This window comes from Grampus griseus (genome assembly GCF_964374135.1).
Source record: "Grampus griseus genome assembly, chromosome: 4".
In the NCBI taxonomy this organism is placed as follows: Eukaryota; Metazoa; Chordata; class Mammalia; order Artiodactyla; family Delphinidae; genus Grampus; species Grampus griseus.
The window spans coordinates 43,106,856-43,120,556 of NC_138997.1; positions in this window are offsets into that span (position 1 = coordinate 43,106,856).

Here is a 13,701-nt window from a genome sequence, read left to right on the forward strand (position 1 = left end):
ATCTCTCATGCCTAGATCATTTCTGACTCAGTTTCTCCAGAAAACATATCATCTGTTTCCACAGAGGTGGGTGAGGGTTAACTGCCTGACTACTTGGCTGGGGAGAGAAGGAAGGAGTAAGGAGCAAAAACCTAGATTTCTTATTACTTCTTAGATGGACTTTCAAATAGTATCTTTGATTTTGTCTCTTTTCTCCACTCTTGCCTCCCCTGGTATCACGTTCTTCCGATATCTGAGCTTATTCTGGCCTAATTCTGGGAAAATTACTTGCATTTTGGCAAGTGCCTCACCAGTGAGGGGCACTGAGGATGGATATTCCCCAGTTCTGCTCAGTTATCACTCTTCCAATCTGCTTGGGTTACAAATGCCCCTCACTTCTGTATATTGTTTTCCTTGTGGTTTTAGACAAGTTTCAAGAGAAGAGGATATAAAATTACTTTCAAAATGGAGGTTTCCTATTATATCATTTAAAAAATGAATCTCTAGAGCAGAGATTCGGTTTATCAAAACTCAATTTAAAAACAATGTTTTCAGAACATATATGATATCTTTCCTGGAAGTGTTCAAGGCAGGCAATGTTTCAGGAATATTTGTGGTTCAGATTTTTAAGAATATTTTTTTTCCTTAACACCAACAGGGGCTGGAAATCAAAGCATCGAATTAGACGTCTCCAAAATCATATGATTTGGGGCCCTGTTAGCTGTAAATAAAGGTGACAGCTATACATAGGCTGGTCACTAATTCATAGTCTAAATGGCTTTCTACGATTTAGCCATTATCTGTTATAGATCATAATTTGTTTTGTCTTCATGAGAATCAAAAAAAAAAAGCCTGAGTAAATAATACTCAGGTGTTTTATAAAACCTCTTCATCCTAAAACATATTTAAGTTAGCCAAGCAAATTATTCTATATCTCTTGTCCATAAATTGTATTAAGATAAAGATTCCATTTCGCTTAAAAGAGAAAGTGGTGGGGTCAATATGATGAGAGCAAATTGCTTATCATGTTAATTCTTTCTGATTTCTCTCACTTCCCTCTTTCTTTGGGAGTACTGATATCCAGTTGGTCAGATTTTTAAGACTATAAGTTTCTACTAGGCTAACATTCATAGTCATTCTACTTTTTTATTCAAAAGCAAGTCTAATCAGACCATTTGAGATTAACAGAAATTGTGTGAATAATTTGATTGTTTGGGTATCCCCTAAAATTGGAAAAATAGCAAAGTTCTCTTTCAAATATGGACAAAGACAGTCATAGCCAAAATGTTTTATGAACAGAATTGTAGTCACGTGGGCACATGTAGGCAAATCATTTAAATCACCATAACAACATACCAGTCACATTAAATAATGACCAGGAACAATCTCCAAATCATAGGTAAAATATTTTTAAGTAGTAGAGTTTGCTGTTCTATTAAATTTTCATTGGCATGAACACAAAAACATTTTAATGTAAGAACATATAAAAGTAACTGAAAACAAACTAACAAACAGTGAATGCTCTCTCTCCATCTCAAAAAGATACAGTGGTTCGTTGGTCCTTAAACATATTCAAATTCAATGAATATTTATTGAGTTGGTTTTATGTGCCAGGCATTGTGCTAAACACTAGATATCCAAAGATTAGGAACCTAATCTTGATCTAGAGAATCATGTAAACTGTAGGATAAAGTATTAAGCCTTGGGAATGCTTTGCTCAGTCGTGGGGAGCCAGGAAACTTCTTGGATAAAATGATCCAAATCATTCAAACTTCTGAAGGATGAGTGTTAGCCAAATAAAGAAATAATGAAAAGAAATTCAAGAAAAAAGAAATTATGAACAAAACCATAGAAGCATATAGCAATGAGAAGTGTGTGGAACAAGGGTATTTGATAAAATTACCTATTGTATTTTATTTCATTGAACTACTACTTTTATTTGCTTACTGTGTGCCACATCCTGTACTAGGCAGTGAGAATCTGACAGGGAATAGGATAAACATTTTCCTACCCTCATGGGGCTTCCTATCTACCTAACTTAGGACATCTTATTTTAAGTAATTTTCGTTTCTTGATTACTTTAACATTCACAAGTCCACTTTTTCAGGTATAAGTTGACATTTGTTTAATAAGTTAACATATTGAGGAGAGGATATCATTATCATCACGTAAAATTGGAAATATGATTTAATTAGAGTTGTCACTGCAGTTTTTAAAAATTGATCTAATGAAAGGGTTGGCCCTGAGTAGTGAAGAATCAGGAAACTTCGGAAGAATTGTTTTGTTTTCAATGAAATATCACATTTTCTCAGCTCTAACTCCAAAGCAAATCAACATAAGGTATTTAGTATTATTGATAATTAATTACTATAAATAACTCTCTATAAGGACTGAAGAAATTCCTATATTGGACAATCTCCTTAATTATGATTGTGTCTTATTACCACATTTAATTCTGTTATAACCAATTTGGCAAAACAATGTGATTATGAATAGTTGGAATCAAATGGTAATTAGAATTGTAGTCACTGCTTTTGAGACAAACAGGAAAATTGACAAGGTTGACAGACATTTTATTAATGTGTATTTACAAATCACATATTGATATGCACGAATCAGTACAGAGCTTGTCACTTTACATTTGTGAGTTTTAATTTCAAAATAGTTTCTGTGGACCAAATGTATACAGCTTTTATTTACAACAACTATACCAAACATCCTTAGGAGTTTTGTTTGACTAAGCCAAATCTGCTCTCTAGAATCAGGTTTAAATGCTACATGGTAGAGATGAGAGAAATGATTGCATGAATTGTAATATGTTTATGTTAATATAGATACCTTAGATAAAAGAAGTATATCAGATTAGAAAGAGATCACTATTAAAAGTTAAACTGATTTCAGATTTAAATTGAGTTAGTAAAAGGGAACAACCGTAAGTCACAAAATGTTCTTATAAAACTAAAAAGCGGGGCTTCCCTGGTGGCGCAGTGGTTGAGAGTCCGCCTGCCGATTCCGGGGGCACGGGTTCGTGCCCGGTCCGGGAAGATCCCACATGCGGAGCGGCTGGGCCCATGAGCCATGGCCGCTGAGCCTGCGCGTCCGGAGCCTGTGCTCCGCAACGGGAGAGGCCACAGCAGTGAGAGGCCCGCGTACCGAAAAACAAAAAACAAAAAACAAAAAAACCTAAAAAGTTTCTCCTCATCTCAGCCTAATTAAAAGCAGCATTTATTGAGGCACATAGTTGCTTTAAGCCACAAAACAGTAAGCCTCATAACAGAAAAATGTATGAACGTTTAACTATGATGGCAAGTACAGCAAATGATTGCAATAACCAGGGAGAAGTGTTCTGTGTGATGCTGCCGTGATAAATATTCACGGAATGGAAGATACTAAAACCACAGCAGTAAACTCTCTTGTCACCACTTGAGTTTTGATCTGTCTCCATTGTCTAGAAATGTATATGCTGCAAAATTCAGGGAACTGTGTTTAAAAAAGAAATGTGGTTCTGTCATCTGTCCACCCTCTGTCTTCCCCATTACGGCATATATTACCACATCATTTGCTTATCAGTTCATCTTCTCTTCATTATTTCTTTTGAATACAAATGTCATATATTATGTGCCTATATTAAATTTCAACCTGAAAAAATTTTCAGTGTTTATCAGACTGCAGGTAAATGAGACTTCTGTGCTTTAGTTAAAGAAGGGATGTGATGTCATTACATAAATTGCAATCTGAAGTTACTTATGGACGGCGCTTTTTTTACTATTATTATTGTTCCTGATTTACTGACTCCGTAAAACATACTAACACATTTATCACCCAGAGGAAAGTGCCCTTGCTGATTAGAAAACTGCAGAAACATTGTATAAAAAAATCAATCCCTCAGATAACAGAAAGTACATTTAAAATTTTGTTTTGCTTTCAAGAATTCTGTAAAGAGTTTTGAGAAGAGACTGATATGAGTCAACATAAAACTTGCTCAAAAGGGCTCAAGAACCTTTGGTTAATTGTGATGCCAAAATGTGGTATAACTAGTTAACCATCACTAAGACAGATGAGCAATCTCAAAGATAACCAACATAGATGCATTTCTCTACTGTGCAAAGTCACCTAATGTCCCCTAATATAAGATCAATATAATCCTTATCGATACAGTTGTGAAACAGATATTCCCTTCACCAAGAATCACTTCCAACTAGGGATTAGTAACAGAGGTTGAGAAAATAAATCTAAAAATCCTGTTAAGAATACACCCATTTTATAGATGGAGAAACTGAGGTTAAACAGAACTATAAAATTTAAGAGATAAGAGGGAGTTTAGGAATAAGTTAATGCAAGCTCCTCATTTAACTAAATGAAAATAATATTGACCAGGGAAGTTAAGTATTTCGTCCAAAGACATGTGCTAACTAAACTGAAATTAATCATAAGAGGACTAATAAAAGCTTTTGGCAACTTAGCATATTATTAAATTCCACATAATTATAGGAACACCTTGGAGACATTGTGGATTTGGTTCCAGACCACTGCAATAAAGCAAGTCACAAAATTTTTTTGGTTTCCCAGGGCATATAAAAGTAATGTTTACACCATACTGCAGTCTTCAGTATGCAATAGCATTATGTCTAAGATTACGTCTTAATTTAAAAATACTTTATTGCTAAAAAATGCTAACCATCTTCTGAACCTTTAGTGAGTTAGAGTAGTAATACCAAAGATCACAGGTCACCATAATAAATATAATAATTAAAAAGTTGAAATATTGTGAGAATTACCAAAATGCGACACAAAGACATGAAGTGAGCAAATGCTGTTGGAAAAATGATGCCAAAACACTTGTTCAACACAGGGTTGCCACAAGCCTTGAATCTGTAAAAAACGCAGTATCTGCTAAGCACAATAAAGTGAAGTGCAAAAAAACAAGTATGCCTGTATCTAGTTTATCCTGAATATTTCGACCTATGTATGAGATCCTTTACTAGCTTAGGACCATTTTCTTAAATACTGAAAATATGGTTAAATCAACTATTAGGTGGTGAGGTCACAAATCAAACAGGCAAGTTAAGATTTTAATTCCAGAATCAAGGTTCCATCCAGCTCAGTAGGACACATGGATCTACTGAAAACATTTGACACCCTGAACACACTGTCTGTGCTTCATTTCATTCAGTCTAGAATTTTCCTCCTTCTGGCTCTGATTAGAGAAAGCATGTAGAGGGGCATCTGGAGAGTTCAATTCAGAAATGAAAAACATAATTCTCGTTCTCCACTAATTTCATTTTTAATGTTAGATCAAATTAAGTTTCAATTGTAAGTACAAGGAGGATTCAGTAAATAACTACACTACAGATTTTTTATTCTTTTTTGACACAAATTTCTCTATTATCATAGAAGAAAACAAGTAATGCCTAACGAAGCATGGTCTCCTCCCTTTGTTTCATATCTCAATTTTATTTGTCAACCTTGCCAAGTTGTGGTAGTGATTCCAGAAGCTACTTGAAAGGCACCAAATTATTCCACAAAAGAATGGAACCCCTTGTGTGTTTTGCCTTCTTGTTCCTTTCTTCACTAAAAGACAGAGAATTGCTTCATTCAGATTTCCATGCCCTATTTTCTTGGAATTTCCCCTTTCTCCACCATTCACTTCCAACTGTTCCCCAAGTCTTGAGTACATCATAACTTGACCAAAAACTATGTCAATCTTCAGAGATGTATTTCTATCCACCGGAAAATAAAGGGTTTTTGTTCAGACCCAAACATTCATTTATGAAAATTTTACTTTAAACATCTCATTGTACAAACACATGTGCTATCTTCATGCCCCACACTTTAAGGTTAGGCCCTGAGAAGAGCAAGAAACTTGCTGAATGGAACCTTACAAAGAGGATTAGAAAAAAAATAGTTAAAAATAATTTTAAGGGGAATAAGAGAATTAGGAAAGCTCAGTCAGTTTCTGGCATTGATGTTTTTATATAATTTGTACATGATGGAGCCCAGATGTTAAGTTACAACAGTCTAAGTGCTAATATCACTTGGGCTGTTCAAATACTCGATTTGCATTTTTAAAAGAATCTCTGAAACTAAATCTGGTGCTTATTGGTGATATTATCTAAAATCCATTTGAATAACTTAAACTTATTCCTACCAAACCTGTACAATTCTGTATGTTTTATTAACTAGAATACTAATTCTTTTGAAAATAGAGCATGTTTAGTATAATTCTCTTACCCCAACATTATTTAGAATAGCCAAAAGTTGGATACAACCCAAATCCCGTTGATGGATGAATGGATAAACAAAATGTGGTATACACATACAATGGAAATTATTTTCTTAAAGAAATGAAATTCTGATCCATGCTACAGTATGGATAGACCTTGAAGACATTGTGCCAAGTGAAATAAGCCAGACACCAAAGGACAAATACGGTTTGATTCCACTTAAACCAGGTACCTAGAGTGGTCAAACTCATAGAGACTAAAAGCAGAATGGTGGTTGCCGGGGATAGGGGAGGGAGAAATGAGAAGTTACTGTTTAATGGGGACAGAGTTCCAGTTCAGAAAGATGGAAAAGTTCTAGAAATGGATGTGGTGATGGCTGCACAACAATGTGAATACATTTAATGCCACTGGACTGGACACTTAAAAATTGTTAAAATGGTAAATTTTATGTTATGTATATTTTGCCACCATTTTAAAAAGTGTGTTTAATTATTAATAGAGCTTTGTATTTTAAAACTCACTGATTCTAATAATGACAGCTGTAGTTACATGTCACCCTTTAGCAAGGTAGATAGTATAAGTTATCTTATTTTCACAGATGGGGGAAATGAGTTGCAGGATAATAAGATCCATAAAACCTCAGAGGTCATTAGAGTCTAGATTAGAACACAGTTCTCTGATCCCTTTTTTCTTCCCAGCATAAGAAATTATGTTCATAACCCAAAATATGACTCATTTTTTGTGAAATTGAAGTTCTTTCTTGACTCTTCCCTCTGGGCTACAACCCTACCTCTAATGACTAATCCCTCATAATTCACGCATTACCCCAAAGGCAGGGCCCATTCCAACTTCTTCCCCATGCTCAGCCCAGTGTCCTGAAAATTCATCCATACCCTCTCCAACACTGGGGTGAACCATGGATCACTCCTGATCTCTCACTCAATATTGGCCATACTCTTCAAGCTAAATTGGCCTGGCCTTCTTCTGCCTAGAATAACCTAATAAATTAAACTGGGTTCAATTATGAATGAATGACATGATAATATAGTGATTCCTTCCAGAAAATGTATTTATTATTTTTCCAGGGTTCTCAATTCTTTGATCTAAAGAGTCAGTTAATTTGGGGATCCCCACATTGAGTCAATCCTTTGTAGGTATAATTTTTTGTGCATAAACAGCATTTGGCATCACCTTTCAATTCCACTAAACCTTAGGCTCAAAGTCCAGTTTACACACTGATCTCTTAGTCTTTAATGATCTCTTGTAGTTTATTCAGTATCATTATTGAGGACCCATAAAGATAAATGGGGGCCCATGCTGGGTAACGTGGAAGCTTCCCTGTCTCCTAGAATCCTACAACTGTAAGAGACAGGACACATGCATTAGAAATGAGAACTATCAGAAGAAGGATGCAGATAGAGTGTTACCAGAAAGGAGAGTATTTTTATATTATAAATCCAGAAAGAATTTATGAAGTAGGTGACTCTAAGATACCCTGTAGTCTCAAAATGATTTTGTGTTTTATATGTACTAAGGTAATTGTCTTAGTCCATTTGGGCTGATATAAAAAAATACCATAAACTGGATTATAAACAACAAATGTCTATTTCTCATAGTTCTGGAGGCTAGGAAGTCCAAGATCAAAGCACCAGTAGATTCAGTGTCTGGTAAGAATCTGTTTCGTGGTTCATAGATAACTATCTGCTCCCTTTGTCCTCACATGGCAGAAGAGGCAAGGGAGCTTTCTGGGGTCTCTTTTATAAGGGCACTAATCCCATTCCTGAGGGCTTCATCCTCATGACCTAATCACCTCCTCAAAGCCCCACCTCCTAATACCAACACATTGAGGATTAGATTTCAACATAACTTTGGGGGGATATTAAAACTCAGTCTAACAGCAGTACTTTATGTCAAGAATACTTTTGCAAAATGAAATAACTTTTTTTCTTCTTTTTAAATATATTTATTGCTTAAAGATACACAGTTGACACTTGATATTTAAAATGGCATCTCCCTAATGGTTTATTTTGCATTTCTTTAGTCACAAGTAACACGGAGCACCTTTTTATAATTGATAAGCCATTTGTACTTCCTTTTTTGTGAACTATCCAATCAAGTCCTTTTTTAAGTTTTTTTTTTTTTAAGAGAAAAGAGAATCTAGAAGCTGCAGGAAACTCACCAAAAATCTAATTGACATCTGTTTAGTGAATGTCCCAGCTTGATGACACATATCTAAGAAATAATTCATCTTTAAGAAATTCCAAAAAAAAATCTGTAGAATTTTGCATCTGCTTATTCATCCATTTGGAGATGAGAATTCTTGGTATGAAGTAGGGCTCTGAGAGGAAGGAATGAGTCTTTGGGGAAGAAGAAGGAAAGGGTAATAGAGAAGGGGATCAAAGAAGTGAAGAAGGAGTGAGGAAAAATATGAAAGAGAAGGAAGAGGATGAGATAAAAAGAAGAGGAGGATGGGGAGAAAGGACAGGTTCATGGAGAAGACAAGGGAAGGAAGAAAAATACACCTCTGTCTGAACTAATTTCTGCCCCACTAGAGTAGTGATGTTAATAATGTATAAAATTATTTTATGTATAGTTTTCCTGAATTTTGCTTTTCAGGCTATAGGTAGAAATATCAGGAGTTTTAGTATATACTCAAAACATGTATACCCTTTCTTCTAAGGTTAATATCTACAAACTTAGTTTTCTGGGATGTTTAATTGTTATCTCTTTCTTATTTGGCATAGAATCATGAATAAGCAAATACAATTTAGATCTCTTAAGGTAAGCCATTTTAATACTCTTCACCAGATTCCTTCTGTGTTCTTGTATGCAAATCCTTATGGATGGGGTTAAAGGACAAATCATATTGCGCTCTGGCCAAGAACAAAGAATGTGGTAAAAAAAAAGTCCAGTGCATTATTATCATTAGTGTGAGCATACTTTGAATTAAAGCAGGAATTTAGTCATTTTTATATAACTCACAAAGCTTACTAAGTTTTAGAAACTTCTGATAATTTTAATTATTCATCTTTATTTGATGGGGTTTTTTTTCTAATTGCTGTATTTAGTGTTTCTCTTTAAGTGCAGTGACAGAAGCAGCAGCAGCATGAGGTCCACACTTTATCCACCTGTGCCTTGCAAAAACCCATGACTATTCCAAGAACAATCCATTTCTAAAAGAACAAGATTAACCAGTTATTAGGCTGATAATTAGACTCCTTGAGAAAGAAAAGTTCATAAATTAAGAAGAAAAATTTTAATTGGCAAAAATAAAAGTATTTAAGGGTTTTGAAATAATTCTTTTTAGAGAAAACATCCAAGGAATTAAATTATCAACCTGTACAAAACAGAGGTAAGGAAATGTAAAATTTTTGTGTGTGATAAATAAATGTTGGTAAGATTTATGAAAGTATGAAGCGACTTAGAAGCCTCACTGAAAGAACTGAGAAATCATGATCATATTAAAGATGACAAAGGCAGGTGATCTGTACAGCAAAGTATTTTATTTTTCAGATATCATTTTAATATTTTGTAAGTAGAGTATTGTATTGATGCACAAAGACTGTTGGTGATAAGTTCACACATCAATGTTTTAGTTGACTGTTCTGCCTTGCTGAAATATAAAGTTTGTTTTACCTGGAAATGAAAAGCTAAATGATTTTCCTTGCCTTCATTTCTAACCAACACCTGCTGGCTTACCTCCAGCATTCTGTGTACTATAGAAAGGTCATATGGAACTGCTCCAGCCTACAAACCTGTCAATATGTGTCAAACACTTGTTCCTGCAAATAAGATGATTAAGACGGCATTGCTCTTGGAGGAGATGTTTGTATTTAAGAATATAACAGAACTGTATTATTACAGATTCAGTTGAAAGGGGAAAAGCACAAAAAAGAGAAGTATTTTAAAGGCATTTTATTATTTATGTATCTATGGCACCTTAATTTCCTTTAATTTTTTAGAAAAGCTTTACGTATATATTATTTAAACCAAGTCTTTCATGACTCATCTCATAAAAATAAATCATCTTCTTAAAAAATAATTCATCGCCTTTTTTCATGAAAAGCTGCTTATTTAAGCTCTATTTTATGACAAAAAATAATTTGAAATGAGCATGGTAGATGTGTCATCTAAAAGGAAACCCATGACTTGATACTGACTTCTGAATTTCAAAGAGATTTAACCCAAACAACTAATTTAGAAGATTAGTATACACTTATCAAAAGATATTGTTTATTAGAATGTTTGTTTGAGAGATCCATTCTTAGTGTGGAAGAGCAAGATAGCAGGGATGAAACTCAAACTTTGTTGTTATGCATTTTGCATCTGTCACTAAGTAGATACGTGGCCCTGTGAAGATCATTTTGCCTTCCAGGGCTTTAGTTACTTCATCTGTAAACTACAGGAATTGAACAAATATTGTTTTCCAAATGAGTTCCATGCAGGGCTCTGTGGATGAATGTTTGATAAAGTAGCCCTCTTTATGATATACAATATATGGTAACATTAACGATTCAGAAAAATCATTCAGAAAAGAGACATGCAGAACTTTGCTTAACAGTAAAATTCTCTTCAAGAAAAGGCTACAAGCATCCTAAAAAATATGTTTTGATAAAAACATGGAGAAAGGTAACTTCCAGTATTTTTACCTCTAAAATTTATAATTTAGTAGTTACACAACTGAAATATCAAATCCCTGATGTGTAAATTCCTGTGTGTAAAGTCCAAGTAAGTTATATCAAAATTAACTCTAATTATACATCCCCAGTTTTGATAATTCAAACTTGGAGGTTTTTGACATAATACGTTCCTAGAATAGCTCAGTAATGACCTGAGCCAGACATTAACACACATCTACTTAAAACGAGTAATTTTTAAATGATCAAGTGCATTTTATTGTTCTGCTTTTCAAAGCAACAAAATGAAGACATTTTTCATGTAGTCCCAAAGTCAGACATTAAATTTTATATAATAATAATAAAAGAAATTTTCTTCAAGAAAAACTCACTAGATATTCAAATCTCAAATCCTTTCTTAAATGCTGATAACTTGCCCTTTGTGATTGTGTTGTTGGTACATGAATCAAAATTCTCTATTAGACATTTATACTACTGGGTCTTAACTACAGAGCACAAATTCCACTGAGAAGAGAACTCTGGGTGCTAAAATCTAATCAGATAATCTCAGAAAGTCCCTCTGACTGCCATTTAACACTTAATCATGCGTTAACCATAAATTAAGCATTCAATCTCTGGCAGCCTTAGAGAAGTTTGGAGGTGCAGGCTTGCTATTTACAATTTTGACCTGCCACCAAGCAGTCCAGCCCACTTACAGAAAATGAAAGCTTAAACGGTTGATACTTAAATTCAGGCTAATGCAAATTTAAATTAGTCTTGCAGATACCTATGGGTTGTAAATTTCTCTACATTTTCATTTAGCATCTTTCAATGATCCTAACCTTCTTCCTAATCTATTAAAAATCAAAACTACCCTACTCATGTTCCATTCTTGTTGTGTCCTGGACTAGGCTAGAACATTCAACCACGCTTAAGTGATAATGGGCAAAGGGGTTTCATAATGAGTTGAACTCTTAGTTCACCGGTGTCGTGGCAGGCTGGTTGGCCCTCTTAGAGCATCACTCAGGAAATATTCAAATTTCCCCTTACCCTGAGACAGTCTCACATTTAAGGACATTCGGGTAACATGATTTTTATGATACCTGCACATTCCCAAAAAAATCCCTTACTTATTGGTGAACGAACTTTACCTCTTGAATTGCAGTTTGTGTGTACTTTTTGCTTTATTAGAGTAACAGTTGATTGAGTAGCAGAATAAGACAGCTGAAGGATGTCAGGATCTCTATAATCAACAGTTACTTGTTTAGAGACATAAAGCTCAGTTTTTAGGCACTGACTACTTATCATTCCAATCTATCAACATATACCTCCTCCTTCTCATCCTCATACTATTCTCATGATCATCTATCTCATTCCAGTGTTATAATGACATTTTTTGTTTAACCATCCCTTTTCTTCACCCTCATCTGGGTTTGGAAACTTACTGCTTCCTGCCTGAATTACAGCCACAGGTGCTTCAGTATTCTTCATAAGGCCACGGTCTCCCATCTCTAACTCAACTATTTACAGAATGGCCAAGTTATTCTTTAAACAGTTTTTTCATCACGCCATTCTCATAATCAAAAAGGTTAAAGGCTTATTGACTATTACACATTACAGACAGCTTATACATAGGAAACACACTCAGATGTAATTAGGTACCACCTTCAGTTATTCCTACCTTCTCCCATCCAGCTCACCTGCTATTCTTTTTCATTATTATTTATTCTGGGGGCTGCTTTGGGTCTTTGTTGCTGCAGGTGGGCTTTCTCTAGTTGTGATGAGCAGGGGCTATTCTTCATTGCGGTGCACGGGCTTATTGCGGTGGCTTCTCTTGTTGCAGAACACGGGCTCTAGGTGCGCGGGTTTCAGTAGTTGCAGCATGTGGGCTCAGTAGTTGCAGCCTGTGGGTCAGTAGCTGTGGCTCGCGAGCTTAGTTGCTCCGTGGCATGTGGGATCTTCCCAGACCAGGGATCAAACCCATGTCCCCCGCATTGGTAGGCAGATTCTTAACCACTGGAGCACCAGGGAAGTCCTCAGCTGCTATTCTTAACTGTTACTCTCCTCAACGCTATGCTTGCCTCTGAGTCTTAGACCAAAACAGATTATTTCTCACCTCTCTTCCCACCTCAGCAGGAAACTTGAAGTTACCAGGTGTGACTTAGGTCAAAGTTCTCCCCTTACAAACTTACCTACATTGACTACCATTACTTTCCTGTTTTCTATCACTGAAGAAAAGATGCTCCTCTACCTGTTTATTGCTAACCCTTCTCTTTTTCTGAGCTGTGAGTCATCTCCTACACTCTCTCTCAAGTAACGTGCTCTCTCAGTTATCTCCTCCATCTTCTCTTGTTTCTTCTCCTTCTCTTTCTAATGGTTCCTTCTCCTCACCTAACAGGCCCATTCAATTCTCTTTCGGCCTTAGAAAGCCTTTCCTTGTTCCAATCTCCTGACTTTCTCCCTCCTTTCTCAGTCAGGCTTCTTAAGACAGGTGTCTCACAAAACTCCACTTGACATTTGTTTCTCAATCATTGGGATCTGGTTTCTGCCTCTAGTATTCCACTGAAACTCTTCTAAACACTGTCCTGGAAAAGGTCACCAACTGTGGTAAACAGATTTGTAAGATGCCCCACCCCCAGTGATCCCCACCTTCTGGTATTCATGCCCTTGTGTGATCTCCTCCCCCATGGGTGACATCGTTCTACCCAATAGGTTACCGCAAAGGTAATAGGATGTCATTTCCAAAATTAGGATTCAAAAGACTGTGCCTTCCGTCTTGCTAGCAAACTCTCTGTATTGCTTTTTCGGCTTCCATGATTTGATGAAACAAGCAGCAATGCAGCAAGGAACTGAGAGCAGTTTCTGGCTAACAGTCAAAAACG